General features: G+C 38.0%; 1 protein-coding gene across 4 annotated transcripts in view; it reads left to right on the top strand.

Annotated features, from left to right (window-relative positions):
• SGMS1 (sphingomyelin synthase 1) overlaps positions 1-27981 on the top strand; it is an 83113-nt gene that overhangs the window by 15462 nt on the left and 39670 nt on the right. Inside the window, exons 2-3 of one of the 4 annotated variants that reach the window (XM_044420586.1) lie at positions 10171-10225; positions 25475-25549. The exons of 1 other annotated variant lie outside the window; for it this stretch is intronic. The gene's annotated coding sequence lies outside the window, so the exon portion shown is untranslated. Of the gene's footprint in view, positions 1-10170; positions 10226-12601; positions 13820-25474; positions 25550-27981 lie in introns of those variants that run through there. 2 more of the 4 variants (XM_044420587.1, XM_044420585.1) reach the window with 2 other exon arrangements.

The raw sequence follows: 27981 nt of genomic DNA, 5'->3' as shown, positions 1-27981 counted from the left end.
ACTCAGATATGCAGATGATACCACTCTCATGGCAGAAAGTGAAGAGGAACTAAAGAGCCTCTTGATGCGGGTGAAGGAGGAGAGTGCAAAAGTTGGCTTGAAACTCAACATTAAGAAAACTAAGATCATGGCATCTGGTCCTCTCACTTCCTGGCAAATACATGGGGAAGAAATGGAGGTAGTGGCAGATTTTATTTTCCTGGGCTCCAAGATCACCACAGATGGGGACTGCAGCCAAGAAATTAAGACGCTTGCTCCTGGGGAGGAGAGCTATGGCAAATCTAGACAGCATACTAAAAAGCAGAGACATCACCCTGCCAACAAAAGTGTGTATAGTCAAGGCTATGGTTTTCCCAGTTGCAATGTGTGACTGTGAAAGTTGGGCCATAAGGAAGGCTGAGCGCCGAAGGATTGAGGCCTTTGAGTTGTGGTGCTGGAGGAGACTCCTGTGAGTCCCTTGGACCACAAGGCGATCAAACCGGTCAGTGCTAGAGGAGATCAACCCTGACTGCTCTTTAAAAGGCCAGATACTGAAGATGAAACTCAAATACTTTGGCCACCTAATGAGAAGGAAGGACTCTCTGGAGAAGAGCCTAATGCTGGGAACAATAGATGACAAAAGAAGAAGGGGATGGCAGAGAATGAGGTGGCTAGATGGAGTCACTGAGACAGTTGGTGTGCGCTTGAGTGGACTCCGGGTGATGGTGGAGGACAGGAAGGCCTGGAGGAATGTTGTCCTTGGGGTCGCAATGGGTCGGACATGACCTCACGACTAACAACAACAACAATGTATAAGTAACTGATCCCATACATGGAAATGAATGCTGCAACAGACCTTTAAATTATGGTTTAATCAGCATTGTCAGAACTGGACACATTAATGTTTAGGACTAATTAGAGATGGTCCTCCTTAGACATTATAAACCTAATCAATCAGTTTGCGGGCTAAATTACATCCTACATTTAATAGGAAGCATAGAACTAATAATCTCTCAGTGATTTCCATGTGAGTGGATAGGATTCCAATCCAGCATATAGGCAAGGGGTGTTTACCATTCCACTACTACTGTGCTTTCAATGCATTGCTGCTCCCACGTGTGGGATCTTAAGCAGAGAAATAAAAACTCCCATTACACCAGTGAATATTTAATGAAACATGCAAATTGGCCCTCAGTCATCTAATCAGTAGAACCTAGGTGTGCATCGAAATGTATAATTTCTAGATACCTTAAGGCCATGGAGGGGGGAAAAGAGAGACATTTTGGGAAAAAGGAATACGCAATACTTAAATTCTTAACAAACCTAAATTTATTTTACTGCTTGAACAGCAAATGACTGTTGTGTGTACTGAATTATACTTTTGAGCACATTAATGAAATTTACAGGTCAGCTCTAGTTATTTTTTTAGACCACCTTTTATGTTAAAATCCTTTCTGTGGTGGCTTACGTAAAAGCAGTCTATGCCTCTTCACTCAGAAATAAATCCTGCCTTGTTTAGTGGTTCTTTCTACTACTTTTGCATTGTCAAATGTACAACAAAACTGTGAATCTACTTTGGGAGATACAAACTGTTGCACTGTGTGCTACTTAAGCACGTATATCTTAGTTACTGCCATGTGAGAAGCAGGAAAAAATAAGTGTTGAAAATAGAAACCACAAATGTTCTAGTAAACACAAGAACGCTATTTAAACAGAAAGGGTTTCATGCAATCACAACATTAAGGACTCATTTGGATATCCAGTTTAACTTTTTAGCAAAATTAAGGCCTCCACAGAATTCACAAGAATAATTTATCTAATGCTTTACATTGCCTTATATAAAAATATTCATAGTATAGATTTTGAGTAAGTAAAACCTTGCTTTAAGAATCATTGCAATGCAAGAGGAAATATTTCACATGAACCTTTTTGGCATTTTTCAAAAGTTTCAGTTTTTTATTGGAAAAAGAAAAACATTCTTAAGAATAGCATTACACTATCCTATTTTTCCGAGCCCCCCCTTCAAATATTTTGATATGAAGGTTAGATATAAATGGGAGGGACAAAGGGAAATAAAAAAAATTAGTGAACCTTTACTTCATTGATATGTGATTGAATAATTGGTACATACAATCTTTAAGCGTGGTCTTTGTCACAAAGGGTGCCACTTCCATCAGAGGCAGCATGTCCCTTCTTTGTATATTCCAAATAAATAACCTAATCATAGCAACTGCGGACTTAACCCTTGTTATAGCACAGGAACATTCAAATTAGTGCTTGCAGGATCAGACTTTTTAGGGACCGTGATAAGTAGTTGCAGGATAAGGTGAAAGCTCTCCCTTTAAATGAATATGTAATAAAGTAAGCAGGACTGGAATGTTTACCTACAGAGCTGTTTGGGTAAATATTAGCAGCATCAGGATGAAAGCTCATAGTGTATCCTGAATAGTTGCAACTAGGGTGAATGCCCTTGGAGTAATCAAGGTAGAAGCTATAGAATCAGAGATAATGCCAACAATAGATATGTAGTTATAGAATCAGGACATTCTGGTCCTGCATTTGCTGTGGAAGTGTTCAGCTCTCTTTCTCTTCACTTATTTTTGTATTTTCCTTAAAACTGCTGTCTGTCTGTCTGTCTGTCTGTCTGTCTGTCTGTCTGTCTGTCTATATCTATGAATGAAAGTCTCTGCTTTGCTTTCCGAGATCTATGGTGCTTAGCACTTTTTAATATTATAATGTGATTAACAGGTTTTGCTACTGGTTTGTGAATGTGCTTTTGTGAAATGTACAAATAATGCATAGCTTGATTGTCAATGAGTTGATCATCATATATGCATTCTAATTCTAATGTATGTATACTTTTAAATTTTTGGGTGCAAATGAAAAACATAAGGCAAGGTAGGACTTTTTTCTGCCCAATTAGGCATAAGCTTTAGGATTGTCCTGGTAGTCCTCTGTCAAACATTTTTGAATCCCGACATTGCAATGTGTATTGCAGAATACTATTTCTTTCCAACCAGTAAAATGTTCATTGTGGACAGCTGCTAAGTATATGTGTTACATATTTCTATATTATATTGAACATAGTAATTGGTTATTTTCAATCTTGTTACCGTTGCCCTGCAAAGAAAACTTATTCAAATGCTGTTCAAATGGGAGAGACTGTTTTTGGCATCAAACCAACCAACCAACCCAAACCCCAAAAGAATGTTAGTTTGACAAATCTGCAGGAATGTTCATGAAACCTGGATCTCCATTTCATTGGAGACTTTAAAAATGCTGCCAAGTTCTTCACTTACATAAAGACTAACAATGGAGCACATTATCTTCTCCCAGTTACAGCAGAACTGGTACCCTCTTCCTCTTCCTATTTTTTTCAGTGGTAAGATGCAATGAATAATTTAGTCTGATGTTAATGATTGTCATTTCAGTGTTCAGTGTGCTGTACGTATAACCAATACTGTAATTGACACGTTTCTGTCCTAGTAATTTAAAAGTGTTGGCAGCTCTCTGAGGCTTTGATTGCTCTTGATCCATTCTGGCAAAGAAATTGTTTTGCTGGAGTGGAGAGCATTTACGTCAAAGCTTGTGAGCTGTATGGATCTCGCATATTTGAAATGCTGCAGGATGGCCTATAACTAAACCTTGCTTTCCTCCTTTATTTCCTGGTGGCCTCCTGATGACACCATCAGCATGCAATGGTTGCATAAGGAAATACTTTTTGAAGGCAGTATTATAATTGCAGAACAATTTATGATTCACAACCTCCACTCTAGTTCATCAAAGCCCAGCATAAAACTCATTTGTAAGTCACATAAGTTAGAATATATAAATATGTAAAGAAATGTTTTCCTGGATTTTTTCTTTGTTCAAAATAGATTTGTAATAAAATTAACATAAGTATAATTATACATCTATCTATATTTTGCTTATATTCTTTAAAGCCTTTTAATTATTTCTTAGAACTGTTCATAAAAGGCTACAAATGTCATTCTAGCCCTAAAGATTTCCTAATATGGTTTTGCTGTATAAATCATTGGCAATAAAATTCTTTGTATTGCAAAGAATTTTAAACTGAATTTGAATTTTCAAATTGAATTTGAAAAAATGACTATATTATCTAAAAATATTAATTTTTATCAGTTCATCCCCACCCCACCACAGACATATGTGTGCATGCTCATACATCCTCTGTGATGAAATGTAATCTTTATTAATGCTTTGTTCCAGTGAAAGCTGATACTTAATATGTACTGATTTTGTTCTATGTAGACTGCTTTGTATTCAGTCACTGATAATGTAGTCCTGTGCACATCTACTAGGAAGTAATTCCTGGAATGTTCAGTGAGACTTAGTCCCTTATACATCTGCAAACCCAGAGGAGAGTTTAGTAAGCTTTGTGTAGGACACAATGAGGCTTCTTAATCCACCTAACCTCATTCCAGAGGCAACTCTTTACCCTCTTAACAAGATAATCCTCAGAGTACAGGAGGTCCTGGCAATTTCCATTAAACAAAAGTTGCTACAGTTTAACATAATCCCCCTCCCACAAATCTATTTCCTTGGAATAACCCTAACTAAACTTGGTAGGATATATTTCTGAATAGATATGCACAGAACTGTGTTGTTAGCCTGGGGTAACAAATGTCTCTCAACCTGAGAGACATTTAATTTAGGAGGAGGTCTCAGGGGCCACAGGCAAAAGGAGCAGGGCTGAAGGAGTGTGGCCAAAATATTAAAAATATCAGTTTATTTCAACTTAAACCTCTTAATACCAGTAATTAAGCATTAGAGATATTTTAGTCTTTTAGAATGCGGCCAGGGAAGTACAAAATCCAGGAAAATGATATGTGCGGATCATTTGTACTGTGAATATGAGTGTAGTTTATATCTGCTTAATTCAATGAGTTAATTTCTGCATAAGTCCATGTGCAGGTATTCTGTCAATTTATATCTAGATGTTCCTTTTAAAAATAGCATTTTGGTTTCACAATAACCTATGAGGTAGGTTGGATTGAGAGGTGGTAACGTCTTCTGTGTCAGCATACTTGAACTTTGCTTTATAAGGTTGATGGTGGTTGTGGGCCAACACATCTGGTGGCACCAAGTTGGGAAAGGTTGTTATCTGGCACCTCAAAGGATGGAGCATACAAAAATCTACAAAAAAAAATTACAAAAAATCTAAATATTCTCACAGCATTAACAATCTGTTATGTGGCTCACTTTCCTGGACCTGGTGTTCTGCAGATATTTTGGACCAGTTCCTATCAACCCCAGTCACCTTGTACAGCCAGAAATACTGGAAGTTGCAGTCCACAATACCTGCAGGGCATCAGGTTGGAAAAGGCTGACATAGCTAGAGCAATAGGAAGTCTAATGGTACCTGCTGGATTCTGCAAAACTCTGATAAGAATAAATGCGCTATATCAAACCAATTGTCATTGAGGATTTACAGGGTAACATAATTGAGGTTATTTGTCAAATTCTGGTTTTAAATGACAGGCAATTAGCATTTTTTAAAATTTAGGAACATAATTCGTTATCAGTAACACTTCTTAATAGTGGCTGAATAACTATGTCTGTATTCCTTTCAGGAGCAATATTCTTGCATGTGTGTCTGTGTGTGTGTGTTTTCCCCTCTATTCTAGAATTAATTCTGGAACTCATGGAATTCCATTTTAAAAGCAGTTTTGAGATTTCTGTGGTTTTGCAGTTACACAGCTTGCTGTGTCTCATGGACAATGATATAAAGAAAAGTCAAATACTTAAAGAAGCATAATAAGGTAGAGGGAAAGACTCTTTGCTCTTGTTGCTGGTAAATAGATAGATCTGGGTTAATTATTTAAATAAATTGCTGGTAATAAAGCTCAGCTTTGATAACATATTAATCTTCACAACAGTCCTCCTGAGTATTATTCAGGGAAACTGTGAACTGGGGTTTGAATTTGGTTGCCCTTGATACAACATTCTATTTACCAAACTGCACTCCTAATTTACATTTACAGTCTTGAAATTCATGCCCAAAATGATACCATAGTCTTACTCAGGGCTTTTTTTTTTGTCATAGAACACACCGGAACAGCATTCCGGCAACTTTTTTTGACGCATTTTTCCAATGGAGTGATTTTGAATCGCCTATGGGCTGCTTGTGTGTCTGTGCTGATTGTGAGGGCGCTGCTTGGCTTGGGATTGGTGTGTGTGGTCGTGCGCTGAGTGCTTACTGCTGGTGGCGACCATTATGTGAGTTCCAGCACCTTTTTTTCCCAAAAAAAGCACTGGTCTTACTTCAAACTATGTTACAGGGGAGATTCAGATGTGGTGGATCCCTGACTATTATGCACTGTGAAAGTCCTAGCATTATCCTGATACCTTGGCTCAAAAATCCATTTTAGTTCCCTGAAAAAACAGCATGAAATGCTGCCAAGAATGGTGTTGAGGTTCTGGCACTACCTCAAAGGCTTCCTCCTTGATTAAATTAAACTCTTCCTGTGACCAGCAAATTAAATGTTATTATTTTGCTTTCTCCAGTGCCATATGTTGGGCATATTAAATGTGTAAGAGTTCAACACAGGTTTTCTATTGCCCATATTTATTATTTCTCTCTTTGCTTTGTCATCTTTACACCTGAATCTGTTCTTTAGGAATGCAATGGAAACAAAAAGGGTCTTGATCATGTCACCTGAATATGATTGAGTGCAAATATCTAAGTCATTTCTTTCTAGCTCTTCCAATCAAGCATGAAGTGGTTCTCTATCCAATAAATTTTATGTATAGTTGAACCTTGTCAATCTATCTAGATCAGGGGTCTCGAACTCGACTTACCTGGGGGCCGCTGGAAGTAGAGTCTGGGTGAGGCTGGGCCGCATCAAGTATTCCACCACCGCGGTGGTGGTGGGCCGCTCATTACGCTTTGAAGGCCACAGGGCCCCTCCCCCATGCCCCGCCTGTCCCGGCAATTGGCCCGCGGGCCACGAGTTTGAGACCCCTGCTCTAGAGTGTTTCCTAATTTAGTTTTGTGGTTCTTTGCTTAGATCCATCTAAGTCTGAACAAAAGTATGTCTATGAGCTGTGGTGAGCACTGTTTGTAGGACCTGTGGTGCTGCTTACAGCCAGTGACTGCTGATCACCTTGAGCCCCATGAAGTACAGTTTTGTGGCTGCCGAGTATTGTGGGGCTTACTCAAATAAAGGAACAGATGATAAACTGCTACTCTTACAGCAACTTAGGATAAATGGTTGTTTATGGGATGCTTAAGTTATTTAGGATTATTGCTTTGCAGCCCAGCTCCTTCACTGATAACTGTTGAAGCAATATTTCACAGGATAAACTAGCTTGATAAGTATTTTTTCTTTCAAAAACCGCAGCATTGAAATATCTTAGTCCCTGTGGGGCTATTCCTCAGTCTATAAATTAGAAAGTAAATAAAGTCTATTACAAGTGCACATCTCAAAATTTATTTAGTTGATTACTCATATGTCACAAATGTGTGCTGCATATCTATATCATTGTATTAAAAAGAACACTAAGCAGGAAAAGGGATTTCCTCAAAGTTGAATGTTGTTCATCATCTTTGGGAGGAAAAAGTACATCAGAACAGAAAATCACTTCAGAAGTTAACCGCCTTTGTGGTCATTTTATTATAGAAATTATTTAATTATTTCCATGTCTCTGTGAATCTGCTTGTCCATTAACTAGATGTGAACATAATAGCTAAGGTATAGGTGTTGTATTCTGAGTTCTGATGTATGAACCCAGCTGCACTAAGAAAACGTGGTTTGTTAATCACAAACAACTCAGTCTTGTTTTGTATGTATAAAAATGTGTGTGTGTGTGTATATATATATGTATATACTTCAAATCATGAATTACAGTAAGAGGGAATGAACAAGCACACTGCCTATCATAATCTTTTCCACTTTCAGTTAATAAACATAGCATGAAATCTGCACTTGGACACTTCTGGTTGCTCAGGTGTTAAACAATCCAAGGTTAAGTTATGATTTGAAACACTGTAAACAAGTAGTAAATAAGCAAGTAACAGAGGGAAAATAAAAATTGCAATACTTTTTGAAAATTGTAACACAACTGACTTTAGTGGAATCTTAAGTAAAATGTGTAGATATCTCATATTTATTAAAAATATTAATGCTGGATTCCCACATTTCCATTACATCCTACATGTCTACAGAGAAGGAAACCTCACTGGATTCAGTGGAGCAGGTACAGGTAAAAGGTTATAAGACTGTTGCCTTAGAAGATAACATTTTAAGAGACAAAAAATCAGAAATCTAAAAGAAATTAATGACCTGTTTTTATGAATGATCCTCTGAGTATGGCAAAAGTGAAGAAAATAATAACTGGCTATGACCCCTTTAATCCCAATTTTAGACCCAATACTTGCATTGATGAGCATAAACAATTCAAAAGATGGGAAACAGATGATCTATACAGAACCAAGGGGCTTATATGCAAATGACAAATTGAAATTTGTAGTTCAGATATCAAAACAGATATCAGCTGAAAGATGTCTGTGCAGAATGATTACAAGTTCAGCAGTTAACTCATGTTCAGCTTAATGAAGAATCAAGCAAATAAGTTATTATAACATTTGAAATATAGTCAGTATGGGTGGTGCTTAGAGTGCTTGACTGAGGATTGGGAGATCTGGGTTCTAATCACTCCTCTGTCATGAAAGCCACTGGGTGCTTCTCAGCCTAACCTACCTCACAGGGTTCTTATGAGGAGAAAATGGAAGCTACCTCTTCACATGAGGAAAGAGGTAGGTTATAAAGGCAATGTCATAATAATCAGACCACATAATAACAGAATAGTTTCAATAATCTTTAACACACTAGGCGAAAATACTGGAGAATTGGAATGTTAAAACACATGTGGAATTTAAGCCAGATGATGAAAAATGGTCAGTGCTTTGAGTAACATTAAAATTTACTTTAGCGTGCATAAAGAAAATACACTTTTACTGATGCCTGTAATAGTATTCAATCATTTACAGATGAAGTATCCCAAAGTGCTAGTGCAGATATTCTTTTATAACTCTGCCGTGGTTATGAAATAAGATTAATTGATATTGGGAAGCTGGTTTTTAGTTCATGTTCCCTGGAATTAAATTATTATCATCTATTCTTAGTTAGCTTTATTTTGGACAAAGAAAGTAAAGCCTTGCCTTACAAAGAATTACTTACTTTTATTCTGATAACATTAAGGATAGAAATAATTCACACTGGTGTACTCAGTTATGGAGAATAGCATTGCAAGAGTTAGCCAGACAAAAGTGGTAACAGGAAAAGCTGACTCAACTCTGTACTGACTTGGTATATCTGTTTATTGGGTTTGCACATTACACAAAGAAGATAATGTCTTCATCAGTATATACCTCACTGTAACTAAGGTGAATAACTGAGACATCTTTTGTCTTGGTAAGTCTAAAATAAATATGACTACATATGATGCATATATTGTAACAGTGTACAATTGTTAGATTTTTGTTAATGTTAACTGGGTGAATTTGATAAATACAGCTTAACAGTATAAAAACTAAATAATAGATTATCTTGTGCACTCAAGTGTCATGCAGTCTTTTTATGCCAAATGTATAACCTTCCCCCCAAATAAAAATAATACCTTTAAAAAAAATTCTGATACCCTTTGAGAATTTACAGATGGGCACTTAAAGTGCTCTTCAGTCTTTTAGCAGTCAGTAAAATTGACTGGTAAAAACATGCTTCTGCCTCCCAGTAGTTTTCCACACCAACTGATGGTGCTGAGAAGAGGTCAAACGTGAAAAATAAACTTTTCTTTTTTGTCTTTGTTGAATTTTAGATATGTGATTGAACACCTGTAGTTTAGACAAGTGTATTTAACATTAAATATGAGAGTCAGTGTGGTTTGGGACTCCGTCAGTCTGGGGTCTGTTGCCTGCTTGGTCATGGAGCCAGCTGGGACTTTGTGCCAGTCACAGACTCAGCCCAACCTGCCTCACAGGGTGGTTGTTATAGGAGGAGGAGAATGCCTTGGGTTATAAATAAACAAATACATAAATAAATGATGTGGGATATAAATAAATAAATGGATGGATAAATATACATGCACTTCGCTTAAAGGAAACTATTATCTGAACCTCCCAGCTTTCCTAATTACCCGTTTTTCCATCTTATCCACTTGTTCTCTTAGTCATTTGTCAGTTTCCACTCATCCCTTCTAAGTTTCTCTTGACCACTTTGTACAGGTAAGTGGAACAATTCCTTTTCTGGAAATAAAAGGCCAGTTATATGTATCTAATAATTGTTTATTGTTGTTTTTCAAACAAGAAAACTATTCTGCACAGTAACATGAAGTACACTATTGTATTTTCCAACAACTGAAAACAAATGGTGCTCAAATACCTTTAAGCATGTTTAAATGAAATGTCTTGAATAAGAATTGCTTGCTTGCTTCCTTCCTTTCTTTCAATTGAAATAAGAATGGCAATAGATGTGTCATATTATAAATAGTTCAAACTTTTCCTCATGGATCACGCTTTTGCCCCACTCTTGTAATCTGTATTAATATGAGTGACTAATTCTGAGCCCTGATTATTTATTTCTGAGTTCTCAAATGGGGAGAGGCTTCCCAGCAAAATAAAAAGCTAGCGGGGATTACTTGTGCCTAGTTGTTCATAGACACACTTATGCATACATTTTGACAATAAGTGTGTTGCATTTTGCACTGCCCGAGGCGGCAAATGGCCTTGTTTAATGCTCCAGGTAGCAAAGAAATTATAAGATTTGTCATGGTCTCACAATTTCTCTGTCTATTAGGAACAGACAAGACCAGCACAGGCCAAACATCTGTTAGATGCATGTTGTACAATTTGGAAGCACTTGTATCTGTTCCTTGAATAACATATGTGCAATGTTACTTGGGAAGGTTTGGCAGCAATAGGGTGTTCATAGTTTAGGGATTGATACTTGTGATATTGTGGCTACGAATGGATCTTGAGCCAATGCTGGTTCCTGTTATCTGCTGATACTAGGTGAGAGTCTGGCTGGCAGGTCTGGGTGGAGAGGCCAAAGGGTGTGAATAGTGCAGCTGAACTGAAGGGTGGAACTGCTTTGAAACAAAGTTTGGATTGCTTCCATTTATATAATATTTCTTTATATTAAAAACTGTATTGCTTATTAGTGATTTTGTATATTTGATGAAAGCATAAATCAAGAGGAATACTGCCTTCCCCCAACTCATAACCTTATAAAGTGGGAAATATCGGCCAGAAGGCCGGAGCCACAAACACATTGACTGTGTCATGGGTGAGACCCATTTAATATCCACACACAGCATGTTGTTTCTGTAAAAAAAGTCTAGCACTGAAAGAAGTGCACTGTTTACAGTGAACAGAAAGGTTTGACAGCAGGTTTGACAGATTTGATGCATGCACATCTGATTAATTTGGTTCTGTAAAACAGCAAACATATTGATTGCATTGGTGTGATTTAACATAGATTGGTGTCATTTTAGCATAGAAGGATGCACAGGTATGAAATAAGGGCCTTGGAGTTAACTAAAAAAAATCATGCACATGAATAGCAAATATGCAGGATCTGATCTCTTGCTTAATAGTGCACATAACTACAATATGACTTAATTGTAAAATTAAGCACGATATGGAGGTTTTCTGTCTGGGTGTGCATGCAAGTATGTGAAAGAGAGACAATATAGCCCGGGGTCATCCAATGAAGCTGAATGGTGGAACATTCAAGAGACAAACAGAGGTGTATGTTTTCAAGCAACATAAGCTTAATGATGGGATTGGTTAACACAAGATGTGGTGGCCGCCTTGATCTTTGCTGTTCTGTTTTTGCTATGCAATAACCTTAAGAACTTAAGAGGAGTCCAGCTGGATGCATGCGAAGGCCTGTCTGGTCCAGTGTCCTTTTTCCACAGTGAGTAATGAAATAACTCTGGAAAATAGGGCATGAGGGTCACAGTCCCCTCCTACTTTTGTTCCTGCTGAGAATCCAGAGGTAGCATTGATCCTGGAGGTCACATATGTGCATAAATATTAATAGCTGTTGCTACCATTATCCCAAATGAAATTATCTAATTTCCATTAACCTCATTGCAGATGTTGCTGCCAATGAAGTATTTCTTTTTGTTTTTCTTGAAACTCCCACCAATAAATACATGCACAGGGTTGATCTGGTAGGCATTCTTTACTTGAACTTTCAAAAGGCCATTCACAAAGTCCTTCACCAAAGACCCCTGAACAAACTTAGCAGTCATGAAATAAGAGAGAAAGGCCTCTTATGGATAAGTAACTAGTTGAAGAACAGAAACAAGAATGTAGGAATAAATGGTTCATTCTGCCAGTGGAAGGATGTAAACAGTATGGAAACAGAGAGCTCTCCATTAGGTCCAGTACTTTTCAACATATTCAATTCTAAATGAGCAGTTAAGTGGTCCAGTTTGCTGATGGCACTATTTATGGTGGTTAAAACCAAAAGGGAATGCAAGACATTCCAAACTGATCTCTCCAAACTGGGAGAATGGACATTTTAAAAGCAAATGTAGTTCAGTGTAAGCAAGTATGAAGTGATGCATTTTGGAGCAAAAAATCCCAACTTCAAGTATAAACTGATGGGATCTGAGCTAGTGATAACTTGCCCAAGAAAGGGATCTTGGAATTGTGGTGAACAGCTTCATTAAAATGTCATCCCAGTGTGAAAAAGGCAAACTCCATATTATCCAAAATTAGGAAAAGAATTGAAAATAAAACTGCCAAACCCATATGCATATTAATGTTATGACTGCACTTCAACAGTACATAGTTAAGCTGAGGAATTCACTTTCACAAGAGGTGGTGATAGCCACCAATTTGGATTACTTTAAATGCATTCCTGGAGGAGAATGCTATCAATGACTTCTAGTTCTGATGGAAATATACTGCCTGTGGACAAAGTTGCTGGGGTGGGAAGATACAATTGCTAGTAGGACCTTGTGGGCAGTTGCTTTGCCATTGTATGAATGGAACCTAGGGTGGCAGTCTTTTTGTCCTTATGCTCTTATGCCTGTTGCAGATGGATAGTAATGTGAGGTAAGGCTGTTAGCACAGATAAGCCCTGTGAGCCATGATGTTTATATTAATTTTGTCTGATAATTGCTTTGTATTTGGGCAGAATTGTGTGAAAGAAAATATGTGGTTATATGCTTTTATAATTTTATATTTGGGTTCCTTTGAGACACTTTATACAGTAATCAAAGTATTGCAGATATAAATATGTTAAGTACAACATCTGTTTGGTTATGGAACAACACATTTCTTGAAAGGGTTACGGTACAGCAAAAGGAAGATTTTAATTCAGCGCATGGTACTTTATGCAATAGAACAAAATTGGTTTCCCTTTTGATTTTCATTTATGCAGAGCGTAACAGGTTAAGCAGCATTATACAGCAGAAATGATGCATGATTAGGTAGAAACAATGCACTCATTGTATCAGTGTGATGAAAAGTTCACTGTGTACTGTTCTGGGCAAGAAAAGAAAAGCAAAGAAAAAAGCCAGTTGATAAATTGGGACAAGGAGAGATGATCAAGTCATGTTCTTTGGACTGAAAACCAGGAAAGAGCTGTGAAAGTGATGATCTTCATGCCTGCAGCAAAATGGCTCCAATGCCTGCGATGATGCAAAGAGGTTCTTTTATGCAGGAAAATGAGATTGAAGGGCTAAAGAAGCTTTAGCGAGTGAAAAAGGGTCTGCAGTTGCAGTGGTGGAGTACAGCAGACAAATTCATCGTGCTGTGGAATCCTCTGGGATACTTATGTGAGGACCAAGCTGGATGGAGAAGGTAAACAACTCGTGGTGGGGCCAGTTATCTCTCAGACCCACATGGGTTGTTTTCACAACAAGCAACTCATGCCATTGTGGGTTGGTATGGCATACCCCAGTCTATCTGGAACAGCCCTTGGTTCTGCTTAGCAATTGAATGTATGTCTAACATGCTTCTCTCCGGATTATTTAATTTTAATCTAATTATTATTTGAGAGACATAGTATTTCCTTTCTGAAAACTATTCAACTTTGCACTTTATATTGGCTTTGTGTCTAACTGTCCATAATGCCTTGGTCCAGCTTGCCACCACTATAGTAATCATATCTGTGGCTGTTGTACATGCGGCTAGATGGGAAAACAAATAAAAAGACAATAACTGGCAGTTAGGAGTGACAGAACTGTTTTTCAAGCAATGAACAACGTGTATGTTTGATAAGCAACTCAACATGTATGAGTATGACAGACAGCTAGATTAATTTTTATGTAGCTTGGTTGTACCTGTGTTTAAATGAGAGAAATTTAGTACTTTATTTCTGTTTTTTTAAACTAATTTAAATTTTTAAAAGTGTTTAATATCATGGCTTTTTATCCATCCTAGGGTATGAACAAGGATGGCAACTTTTCTAATGCTTGCAGTGTTCGTTAACTGACATATTCATACTCCCTCACTTAGATTGTCACATTAGCAGAAAGTGCCATGGGGAAGAATATTTACAGCAAAATAGTTCGTCTGTGACTCAGAAAGGGAAGCAACTGCCCTTAATGCTACAAAGAAAGGTCAACATTTACTTCCTTGCCTGAGTCAGCTATCAGATCTGAATGACATGGAAAATCCTTCCTGATCCCTAACATAGCAATCACTTATACTAAGACCAAAAATAACATTACTCACAGGATCAGTATCCGCTGCCATTTCCTAGTGCAAAGCATGGGGGTATCTTTCTTGTAGCTTTTGAGGGAAGAGAGCTTAAAGGGAAATTAGATTGTTCTAAAGCAATCCACATAGTTTCAAAAGCATTACTCACAGCCAGAAATAACAGTAAACTCCTGATTACAATAAAAAGTGATGATTCTTCTTAGAACTTGTTATGCAAGACCAAGGCCATTTAATCTGCCTTATGTGCATCGTAAGTAAAAAAAAAAGTCTGTTGTTCCCAGTTAAATAGTAGCTAAGTTTGGTACTTCAGCATTGGAGTAAATTGAGAGCAAGGAAAATTGTTGCTCCTAAAGAACAATGCTTCTCCAGTTTGAAAGGAACCTAATTAAAGGTCACTGTGAAGACAATGGTTGAAATAATAAGTTGAAGATATGTGAACAGTATTTACAGCATTTAGGGCCAACTAAATTTGTCTAGTGTCTAACTTTAGGTCCACTCAAGTTGTTTTTTAGCTTCGTAAAGATAACCTCTCTAAAATGAAAAATAAAAAATTCTAACTACATGATGGAATATAAGTAGCAAGTAGCAGTGAAAGTACTGAGTTGATGAGATGTTTAGTGTTATTTCTCACTGAATGCAATTGTGTTTTTGTGGTTTTGCAAAACGTTGAAGAATAAAATTGCAGTTCAGCTAAAACATTTTTAAAAACATTGAAGGGTTACTTTTTTCTTTTTGTAGAAATTTGAAACTAAGAAAAAGAAATTTGTAAATTCCCCTCTATAGCTTTATTTGTTTTTATTTGTTTTTATTTGTTTTACTTAGAAAAGAGAACATACTCTTTTATTGGAAAAAACCCCTCATAATTTTGGCTAATACAAGAAAAGTTGCCCTGCAGCTTCTGGTTTCAAAATATATTTATATGATGAGTTGTTTGTTAAGCTGCTTTTCATTGCTCTTGCCATTTATATGCTTGCTGTAAATGAATGTACGAAGATTTAGAGAAAAATGGATCGCTAAATTTGTGTACCACTTATTGGAAACTACCCATCTACGTGCTGGCTCCTTTGCACTCTACACAGAGTAGTTTGGCCCAGTTCTCAGTGGTTCTCAGTGGTTCTCATTGAAGTCCTAATGTACATAAAGATGTCCTAAAGCATGTGACTCAGTTGGTAGGTAGGGCACTAAAGAGAGGCAGCAGATTTAAGTCAATTGAACAGGGAGACAGGGTGAGCTGGGGCATAGATAGGCAGGCAGGTAGTACGGGAAGTGAGGATGAGAGGAATTAAAGGAAGGAAAAGCAGGAGCATCCCTGCAATGGAAATTATCTGTCCCTCATGGATGGAAAGGCAAGACAGCATTGGAAATAGGGAGACAGAAGCTAGAGTATAAGCAGGTAAAAGTTGGAGGGGATTGAAAAAATGGGTCTGCTTGATGTGTTTGCAGTGGTGTTTCACTGGTGGAAGGGGCCAGGGAACTTTTGCCAGTTTATCATACCTCTACAACTTCTTGCAGCCTCTGAAAATCAATTTTGAGGATTGAATTCGAGAATAAGAAGAGTTGAATGGTCTTTCCCCTTTTGCCAGTGGATCTCTCCAGTTGATCAAAATGCAAAATATGCCTTTCTGTCCATGGAAAGCAGCATTTGGATCCATACTTAATGGAATCTATTTTGATAACTTGATGAATCACATAGAATTGAATCCAGACACCTGAAAGAGTTAGATTGGGGCTTTTCTGCTTCCTTCCTACTACTGCTGCACGCATTCTGTGATCTCTTCTGAGAAGAAAGGCAAGTTCAGAACAGTTTTTGATGCAGATGTCCCTCAAATGTGAGAAGTATCTTCCACTCAGGCAAAAGGTGCTTTCGATCCAAGCCATTGCTATAGCAATGATATTTGAATAATGGAACAGTTTAGATGAACTAATCTTTTTTTATGATTAGATATCAGACTATGAATGATATTAAAAAGGACCCAGTTGCACTTTTGCAAATACGTCTATAAACCTTCTATTTGCTTACACAAACTTAGGTTAGTCATTTGTGGTATAGAAGAAAACATGCTTATCAAACCTCTTCTTAATTTCATAGTTGCTAGATCATTGACTTCTAATAAATGTTCAAGCTTGGATTTTATCAATATAGTAAAACTTGTATTACTATAAATTACTGTTACTATACAATTTTCATTGCTTAGAGTTTTGGCTTTGTGCAAGTGAGGTAGTGAAGAGAGAGAATGGTGGGATGTTTGTGCCAAATAATAGTTATAGGCCAATATTTTAAAAGGTATTTGGATAAAAGGTATTAGGCTTGTCACTGGGTTAAGAAATCTCAGTAGATTAACCAGTTAAATATACAATAGTTTCCTATAAATGAAAATAGTTCTGAAGGAAAAAAGACTGCTTTGTTTTTAATGGATAGATGTATGCACTGTAGCATATTTTTATCTTAGAAGAGATACTCTTTGTGAAACAGGGAAGGAGAAATAACTCTTCCAAAAAGCTACTTGTTGCCTGAAATCATGTATGTATACTTATATTAAAAATAATTGGTATTTTCATGAGATGTCTGATTAACAGGGTGTACTTGTTCAATAAGGCAAAAGATGTTTAGCATGCAATCCTGTCCATGCTTAGACATAAAAATGACCTACTGCTCTCAGCATTTCCTGGTCAGCCATGCTGGGAGTTATAGAACATTTCTCTGTCTCAACCTTTTTAGGATTGCATCTTTCACTGAATATCCTAACTGAATTAATCAACCTTAGAAAATGCAAAAATGGTGTATAATAGTAACAAAGCAATTTTTAAAACACCACTGAATTGGGGTAAATGGAGAGGTTTACAAAAGAAAATGTTCTTCATTGGAGCATCTAAAATAAACAAGGATACAGCAGATCTCTTGTAAGCAAAAGCTAAGTTTCATTGTATGTAATGGTATATTTGGAATTTTGTTGCAGTTTGTCCACCACAAGGATTCTTCAGTCACACCTCACAATATAAAATAGTTTATGCTACTTTATCTCCTGTGTTAATAGAATAAGGATATGTGTGCAACAAAGAAATTGAGAAAGAACTAGTAGAATCCTGTTTTACCAAACAGATACTTCATGGTCAAGTGTAGGAGTTGGTAAGGCAGAAAATATTAGCAATAACATAAATGGAACCAGTTTTCTTTATAAGCTAGGAATAATGCCCATTTGGTTCAAGACATCGTTGGATACTTCTTTTACTATTTAAATATTGAATATTAGAACTTCTTGGAGGTTTGTACCACAGAGGAAGAACATGGCTATGAAATGATATTAGATATCCAGATTTGTAGAACATCTGATATCAGAAATATGGGATGCCTTTGGTTTTGCTTGTTTATCTGACATCACTTCATGAGGGGTAATGAGTTTCTTTTCAGCTAGCAGGAACATATTTTTTTCACAACTTTGTGAGTTAGAGAAGAGTCAAATACATATATGGTTCTGCCCTATCAGCTCTTAGTTTCTGCTGTCGGAAGGATGAGACCATATTTTCAAGGCTTTAAGAAATGCTCTTTCCATATTCATTGGAGGCACCTTTACCCTAACTGGTGCTCCACAGATATGTTGAGCTTCAACTCCCACCAGCCTCAGCCATTATTTTCAGTGGTTAGGAAGGCTGTGCATTGTAATCCAAAACACTGGGAAGGCTGGTCTGAGGAACTGAGTAGCAGATGAGTTGAAGGGCTGCCCTCCCCAAGTATATCAGTCAGTTTCCTTTATGAAGCATTTAACTGGATCCATTTCTCCAACAGCACCTGATTTTTTACCAGTATACTATGCCTGTTTTTAATGTTTTGTCGTTATAGAATACTATTCCTTCCATTGCCCAGTCTTACAAAATTTGTGGTAGGGTTAAAAGGTAATATTCTAGGCATGATGACAATTATTACTTACAATATTGCTGTTGTAAGTAATAATTTGGCGTTTGGTAGCCCTGTATATACTACTGTAATAAGCATTCTACTCTAGTGCAGAAATTTTTAATTCATATATTATAGTCTATAATGTGGATTTTTTGTCCTGTTTTAAGCCTGCAGTTTCTATTGAAATCCAGACAAATCTACTTTTGGTTCTTTTTCTTTTCAAGTAAGATCTCATAGCAAAGATGTTTCCCCAGCATCTAGTCTGGAACTAAACACTTTTAAACTGTCTCTAATCTTGTATTAGTTACTTTTCAAAATATATTGCCACAAATAAAAGAAGTCTGACTTCATGTGAAATGCAAATAAGTGAAGTAAAACAACTTAACTGCATACTTCAAAGAGCATAAATAGTAAAGAGGGTCAATATAGTGAAACCTACTTCAAAACATGAGCAGTGTTAAGGTATAGCAATCTTGACAAAGGTGGATTTATTCCATCAGTGGACTTGAAAACAGAGCATTTTTTATCTGAACAGGGTGTGGTGTTTAAGAAGCAGACTACTGACACAGGTTTTCCACTGAATTTCTAGCAGCAATATCTTACTGATGGTATAAAAAATAATGATCTACTTTCCCCATAAATGTAAATCAACCCAAACTTCAGTTTATATGTCCCATTCCTGGTAGACACAAAATTACTAGATTAGTCAGTTGGAAGTATGAGGAGGTTTTCCCCCCAAAGCCATCCATTCATACTATTTTTAAAGAAGCCTGAAACTGCTTTGTAGTCAACAATATTCCCTAGCCACTTTACCTAGTTTTAAAACTCCACATGTTTCTTGTCTAGACACCCCTCTAAAAGTGCATGCTGTTTTCATACAAATTGCCCAAAACACATTGGGAAGGAAGGGGAAAACAACTTACCCCACAAAATATTTAAGGACTCAGCATACACATCCTTCTGAAACATTCAGCACTGTGCTGTTTGTCCTTTTCAGAAGAATGGAACATTCTTTCAAGGAACATAGGATGGGTAATCATGTCTATTTTGGAAGCTGTCAGTGCAAATGCTGCTCTTGCACAAAAGTCCCTGTACCAATTAATCTGAAACTTGCAGATTTCATCCCCCCGAAAGGATAGTTATCTCTGCCAATCTCATCCGATTCTTTTAAGAAATAAAAATAAGCGTTGGCAGTTCATCTTAAGAAAAAATAAAGGTTTCTAGTAACAAACACACACCTGTAGTTAGTTTTCTGACATTTTGCAGGTGTAATACCTGAGGGGTACTATGCCTGCGTGTTTCATCCACTTCTGATGAGCAGGCAAATTGTTGTAGGTTTTTAAAAATTTCGTATGATAGTCATAGGAAACCTTCCCATGGAATAGTAATGGAATGCATATGAAGCCTTGGATTTTTGAATTGCGACTTGAGTTCAGCATCTGAGTTGAAGCAGACAGCTTTCAAATGAGTCTGAGCAGAATCAGGCCACTTTGAAGAGTGTATCAGAGTACAAGGCAAATCTCGTGGTGGATGTAGTCTCTAGTATTAATCAGTAAATCCTTAACCAGCAAGGAACTCAAGTATAATCCGTGAGCAAGAAATCTGGAATGAGGAACTCCATGTGCACTGCTAACCCAGTAGAGATCTTAGGAGGCGATTGAACCTACTTATGCATGCTGTTAGTGACTTGTTCAGGTTCCATTGGTACAGTTAGATCTGCCTCTTCATTTTTCTTCCTCCTGGAAAAAGAGCTTTCTGAGGGTCAATTGAATACGCCAACAAAGGCTTGAAAATGCTCACCTGGTCTGTTCCCATTTGTTCTGGTGAGCTGCAGGATGAGGGGAGAGAGGAGCTAAACCTGAGGCTAGGGGCCCCCATGGCGGGGCTCTGAGTCTGCCCTACATCATTGGTGAAATGAGTTTCTTGTGGAATCACAGGCTTGGTTCTCCGAAGTGACCTCTGCTGTGCTTGGATTAGCCAGGAGCCTAAGAGTACCTGAGGGACATCTCCAACCCCATGAGCTTAGAGTCATCAGAGGCCCTCCCTGTGTCTGTCCATCATCTGTAGTGAAACATGTAGTGATTAGGCAGTGAGTGTCTGGGGGCTTGGCACTTTCTCTTTGAATGTCTTCTGCGGAAAGGCTTGCCTGGTATGGATTTGATGACATTTTGGCACCGTACAAATAATATTTTCAGTGATTGGGGCATTTTCTACATACCTGTTTTACTAAATTTATGTGGCTGCATATCAACTAATAAACTTACAGGGCAAAAAAGAAAGGAAATGCTAAATTAAAGCATAACATCAATAAATCACACAGTAACAAAATTTAGAACTTTCCATCTAGTGGAGACAGAGTAGTCAGCAACTCAGTTCAGCAAACTAAAATGGTGGGAGACCTAGGTCTATTTAAAAATGAGTAAACTTGAAAAAAAAAACCCACCTGGTCTCAAAGGGCTCTGCCCATCTGGCAAAATTTTTTAGACTTAAGCATTTATTTAAAGAGCTATAAAATCTACCTTTATTTAAAAGTGCATCTTGGCAGTATATATATGAAAATGGTAAACTATGAACAACATTAAACACAATGCAGTATGATTGGGAGAAATAGGTATCCAGCTAGCTGAAAATATATTTTAAAATGTTTGTATAACTAAAAGGAATACAGTGCTGAGATCAGGTACACCTTCCTTGAAGAGGCATCCCAAAGAAGGTGGGTACAGGTAGGTTGGTATGGGAAGAGATATTCCTTTAGTTTTTGGAGTATTTAGGGCTCTAAAATTAAACACTTTCACTCTGAACTCAGTATTGAATAGGCAGCAATGTATTTCCTTTACAATAGATGCACCATGACTTCTTTAAACAGAGAATTGTAGCAGCCAAATTCTTATTAGTTGAAACTTCTGATCTATTTCAAGGGAAGCCCCACATATAACACATTACATAATCCAACCTGGATGTAACCATGGCATAGGTCACTGTGACAAGTCAGTCAATATCTAAGAAACGCTGAAGTCAATGAACCACCTGAAGTTTGTAAAAGATGCTCTGAGTTACTGAGGCCACTTGGGCCTCTAATGACATGTGGGTCAAAGAGAACCTCAGAGCTGTATACCTGCTTTTTCAGTGGGAGAGAAAAAAAATAAACTGAAAATGTTTTAGGAGTAGTGGGGAATGTTGGAGATCTTGACTTGGCTATCCTGCTTGAATTTTTTTTGAAAAAAGTTGGATATTTTCTGACAAGAGGAGGAAAGCCCGCACATCTCCAGAATGTACAGTCAAATACCAGAAATCCCAACAAATGTTTGTCAATATTCACATATTTTATAGCTTCTGTAGAGTCCTACCCAATGTGTTTGATGTCACCCTAGAAACTGTCTTTGGAACATTAAGCCGATTCAGCATAAATTTTTGTGTAAAATCATCAAGGAAGCATTTGTCTAGTACTATGACAACAGAGGTTGACATGAAAATTACACTGAAACTTTTTTTTAACCAAAATGATGAAAGTGATTCATTCTCAAAGATTGAAAATAATTTCTGTTGAGTATTTAAATGATTCGTTACTGTAACATTTAGTTGTTTTGTTCAGGGCTGAAACCACAGCACAGCATTCTCAAAAAGCCTTCTGGGCCTATGCAGGCTAAGCCAAGAAAGAGCCCCAAACTTTTCTGAGAATATGAAGTTCTTTGTGGTTCCTAATGTCTTTATTCCTTGCTGCTACAAAAGAAAAAAAAATGCTGAATTGATCAAAGAGTAAGAATGCCCTACATTTCTCATTACTGTAGTTGTACAGAAAGACTTCCCAGATTTCACAATTTTGTTGTGAAAAGGAACTTTAACCTCCCCCATCTAGCTTTTGGTATTGCTTTGTTAATCAAAATGCTTGATACGGCTCTTTCCGTCTCAAAAATACTGTTTACATGCTCTGTAAAGACCGTAACTTCAAGTCTCATGACTATGAGTCAGCGAAGTGATTTGGCTGTAAAAAGGGGGCAAATGCTGTTTTGGGCTGCATTAATAAAAGCACCACTTCCAAATCACATGAAGTACTAATTCCCCTGTACCCAGCACTGGTTAGGCCTTGTGTTGAGCATTGTGTTCACAGACTAAGACGTGGGCCAATTGCAAAAGATTCAAAGGAGAGCAACAAAAATAATAAAGAGGACTGGAAAGAAAGCCCTGTGAAGAAAGACAGAAAGAACTGAGCATGTTTTATCTTGAGAAGAGAAGAGAAGACTGAGGGGAGGTATGATAGCACTCTTCAAGGACTTGAAATGTTGTCATACAGAGGAGGGCCAGGATCTCTTCTCTATCTTCCCAGAGTGCAGGTCACAAAAGCTTCTTGTCTATTAGACTGATACAGCAATAGAGCCAGTTTCCTAGGGAGGTCATGGGCTCTTCTTCAGTGGAGGCATTCAAGATGCAACTGGACAGTCATCTGAGAGGGATGGTGTAATTTGGAGACCTGCATTAAGCAGGAGGTTGGACCCATTGGGCTTCTTGGCCCCTTCCAACTCTACTATGCTTTATGACCCAGTTCAGATGATTATTCCAGGCTTTATAGACCATAGTTCTGAACCTGGAAACTCCTTTCTGGGTTGCCTTTCCCTTCTCTAGTCATTGAAAATCTTCACTTGAATTACGCCAGTGTTCCCTCTTGCTTCCATGCTGAGTATCTCAATCAGCCAAGACTGGCTCAACAATCTGTTTCCATTAGCGGAAGGGGTTCATTTATGGAAGGTGCCTATGCCTGTTTTTTGAGGATCCTGCTCCCCAGCATGACACAGTTAACATTATTCAGCAGGTAGCATTTTCATGGGAAAGCTGCAAGGAAAATGTGGCAAGCAAGTCAAATGCATCAGTCTAGATGCAGATGATTCAAAACCTGGCTGCAACTGCACGAAAATAAGTCAGGATGTGAGGAATGAGCCATTTCCATATGTACCAGAGTATATTTCATGTGATTATCAGCAGCAGAATATGGATCTGGACTTAGTCCAAATCGATTAAGGTGGCTGAAATTAATGGCTTGGCTTAGGTCACAACATCCTCACAGGGGCTTTACAAAAAATCTTTCTGTGTACCTTGAGAAAGCATTAGTGTGCTTTCCAGTGTGCAGTGTTAGTTTGATGCTAGCTCTTACTGAGCTGCCATTCAGTGTTTTGAGCAAGATGCAATATGGGAGCTAGGGTTAGTGCACTAGTTTCTTGTAAAGCGCTAACTCCGCTGTTCTTGGAGGAATAACACCTGTCCTGGGGAGCCTTTTCTGCTTGGGTAGTTTCTCTGTGCAGTGCTGAACCTAATTTTTCCAGGGTTCTGCGTGGCAGCAAGAGTCTGCATGAGTAAAGAAATAACCCCTTCAAATGGTGGAGGTGCTATGGGGAGGGAGGGGTAGCTAGTGTGCTAGAATACGGCTAGGAGGATGTGATGCTTAGGCTCATCCAATAAAATACTTATCAGTAAAATAATACTCATCCAAAGATTAATGAAGTGTGAAATAATTTTTGTATCCATATCTGATTGTTCCGAGGCACTCAGGTTGGTGTGTGGTCTTCACAAATTACTATGGAGTAGATTACAAAGGGAGACTAGTGACTTCCCCTTGACTGGTCTTTCTCAACCCGGTGGTCACCATTGGCCATGCTAGTTGAAAACAGTGCGAGTTGTAGTCTGAGCAAAGACTGCATGCCCAGATCTAGCACTCTAGCCACTGCGATGCACTTGCACACAGCATTCCCCTGTTCTTTGTGTTTTTACTTTGAAACAGCATCTGTTTCTCTTCTTGGAAGCTTGTCAGATTCTTCCAGCATAGCTACATTCTTCTCAAAATGTATAAGGTAGGTCTTGTTACAATCTGGGGCCATGTATCTCACTGGATCAAAGAAAGTACTTGTTTGGCTCCTAAGCAGGGACAATACAACCAGGCAAGGAATTTTAATATCAACAGTGTTTTGTTTTTCCTCTTTGTTTTGGGGCCTTGTGCTGTTCATTTAAATGCTACATATTCCAGAAGTGTGTGCTCTGATTAGTTAAGATAAATATATGTTAAAATATGTATAAAATTTATTTATATATTTACACACACACACACACACACACACTCATATATATATATATATATATATATATATATATATATATATATATAATTGTATATATATTTAAAATTTTATGCTGCTATTGCAATTGCAGGTCCATTAGTTTTTGAACTGTACCTTTCAGGTGTCCCTATCTAACAATGCTTGCTCTTCATTATCTCATTATGCTAGTTTAAATTTGGGACATATATCTGAGTAAATGGCACTTCAGTACAGAGTCAGTAGAAGTGCAGAAAGAGTGGGTTGCAAATTCCAAATCAGCTTCAGCTTGGGGAATGGGGCATTGACAGTAGTGCCTAAGAATAAAATGGAACTTATTACATATGCATCAGACATCCCTCTTCATTTAGAAGACCCATGTGGGATCAAAGGCCCATCTAGGCCACCATGCAGTTCATACAGCCAGTCAGTTGCCCACAGAATCCCAAAAGCAGGACTCTTCTTCAGGTTCCCCAGCAACTAGTATACATAGGCATACTAGAGTCAGCATAGAGCTATCCGAACTAGAAGCCATTGATAGCTTTCCCCTCCATGAATTCATCCAATCACCTTTAAAACTATCCAACTTGGTGACTAGCACTGCATCTTGAGCAAGTGAATTCCATATTGTGCCATCCTCACCCCTCAGATTGTTGGGGTTTCTTACAGCAGCTAGTCATGTTAACAAAATTAACATTGTATTTACTAGTATTATAAAATGTATGGAAGAATTATTGAAGAAATATGGGAATATGTCAGTGCACAAGAAGCTGCCATGAATTATAAGACTCAGAATTACAAGACTTTTTGTCTTGGTAGGAGGCAACTCAGAGGCATGACTCCACGAAATTGACAGGATGGGTGACACTGCTGTGACTTCAAGGAGGAAGATAGGTAAGGAACTTCCCTTTCAGTACTTAGCAAATATAACTTGTCAAAAACTAAGCAAAAGGTCATCTGCTTCATTAAATACAACCCCTACACACACACACCTGCAGAGGCTGGTTCTTGATTTTAGGTATCATAATATGACAGATTGCCATGCATAGATCTGTGAATATTTATGTTTATATTCATTTATGTGATGCAGAAACAAATACAAAATGGCTTGTTTTTCCTAAACCTATGGAACTTTTGAAAAACTAAGAATGAAATATACCAATATCAAGAAACTGAATACAGGGTGGACCAATATAAATAGCATCGCATAAAGTGACAGCCTCAGAGTATTCATCTGTCTCTATTAGTTCAAGATCACTGTTTTGCCAGCACCTTCACAAATGGATGCACAGTGTTGGAGTGAAATCTAAAGACTGGTCAGTATTTTACTTGATAAAATTGCAAGTCATGTAAGTTCCCCATTGGTGGCAATTCACAGCTAGTCCTTTTAAGAAGCAGAGTGAAGCTTGGACTGGCAGGTCATAAGGATTGGAGTGCGGTCTCTCCCCTCCGAAGCTTTAGCCTTTTGGTCCTAACCAGTTTCTTGATATGGTATGTTTCATTCTTCCATTTTCAAAACTTCCATATACTTAGGAGAAGAGAACCCTTTTGCTTGTATTTCCTTCTGTGTGCAAGCATATATTATCCTTTTCTATAAAAATGGTAGTAACTCTTAAGTAAATATGTTCAGCATCAGGGCAGCAGAAAGTGATCTGTTTTATTCCTGCAGTATTGTTGGTGTGCCGTGATGAATTAAGTGAGTTTAAAATGTGGAAGTCTGTTCATGTGTGGAATCTGGAAAAAGACCAGGGTTTGTAATTATCATTATTACTGCTATAGTATCAAGAATATATCATCTGTGGAATCTGGAAGGTGTTTCTGTCATTTGTAGTGAATTGATGCATTTTAAGATATCAAGGGGGCTATAAGTCCTTTACACCCATTGCCCAGAACTGTGTAATAAAAACCTTGTAAGCTGGTGCCAGATTGTGCAGAAAGGAGATGCACAGGCTGTTGCTACACTTACCACTGCAGGCAGTGAGGCTCCAGGCAAGGAAGAGGACATGTCCAATGGAAGGCCAAAGGCCTCCATCACTTGTTGCTTCATTCATGCTGTCCCAGGCCCCTAATATGAAATAGAGGGCAGAACTGGTTTTGCAGGGGGGAAAGGGGGGATCAGAGCAACCATGTTTGGATCTGGACCAAGTTAATACATGGATATGGCATATGGCCTGGCTTGGCTTACTTGTGTGTGTCTCGATTTCCTTGGCTCTGAAAGCAGCTTTCTGGAGTACAGCCACGGATGGCCAGCCTAGGGTAGGTGCACAGTGGCAACAGTGGTTTGCACTTGCTAGAGAAAGGTGAACAGAGGAGAAGAAGCACAGGTACCTCTTAGTCTTTTGTGTTCAGAAACAGTAAAGTGTCTTATGGCATCCTAAAGACTCACTGATTTATTGCAATAAAGTTTCATGGACTAGCGTTCACTGGCCTCAACTGCCAAATAGGTCGACTAGCTTTTGCTATTATACGCCTTTGGTTGGGGAGGGTGGGCATAATTTGTTCTTCTGCCTCCGGCAGCAAAATAGCTCAAGCCACCACTGATACTATTCATTGAAGATGAATAAACTTGAGTTTCAAAAGCTGTGCTGTCAGTTCGCTTACCCTAAGTTCAGTTTCTCCCAGTACCTCTCAGATAGTTGCCTGGGTATTGATCCCTGCTAAGAAGTACTAAATATTAGCCATAGAGTGGTGCTAGAAATGTTATTTTAATGCATTTGATAGTCCTTCTGTTCTCTGTTCATGCAAGTTCCTTTTGTTTTTCTTTGTCTTGAATGATACATGCATTCAAAGCTGTAGCTGTGTGGATTCTGAAAAATATACTCCCTTTGTTTCTGCTTTGCCTACCTTTGCAAGTATCCCAATGCTTGTCTTTGACAGGTTCTCTTTGATAGAATTTGCATATCTGCTTAGTCTCTCTCTCTCTCTCTCTCTCTCTCTCTCTTTCTCTTTCCTCTAGCATTCTTCAAATATTTACATTCTATGATTGTTAACTATATGTATTACCATGGCTTCACTGCAACACTTTACTCTTTTAATGTTACTCAAATAAATCTCAGTTCCTGTAATTTCAAAACCTTCTCTTAGTATTTAAACAGAATAAGCTGCTTCTTTCTGAAGGAAGGGCTTGGAGCATTTTAAAGGCGTAACTTTAGAAGACCTGGCTTTCTTTATATGTACCTCTCTTGCTATAAACTCATTGCTGTAATAAGATCTGCAAGAGAAGTTCTCCTGCATGAAACAGCTTTTTCCTGTATTGCTCCCAAACTATATTGTGCCCTACCTCAAGAACTGTGATGGGCTCCACTCAGTTGGCCTTTAGCCTTTTA

The sequence above is a fragment of the Varanus komodoensis genome, unplaced genomic scaffold, assembly GCF_004798865.1.
Source record: "Varanus komodoensis strain SLA01 unplaced genomic scaffold, ASM479886v1 scaffold11, whole genome shotgun sequence".
NCBI classification, from domain to species: Eukaryota; Metazoa; Chordata; class Lepidosauria; order Squamata; family Varanidae; genus Varanus; species Varanus komodoensis.
The sequence above is the reverse complement of the archived record's forward strand: the minus strand, read 5'-3'. Positions and strand labels throughout refer to the sequence as shown.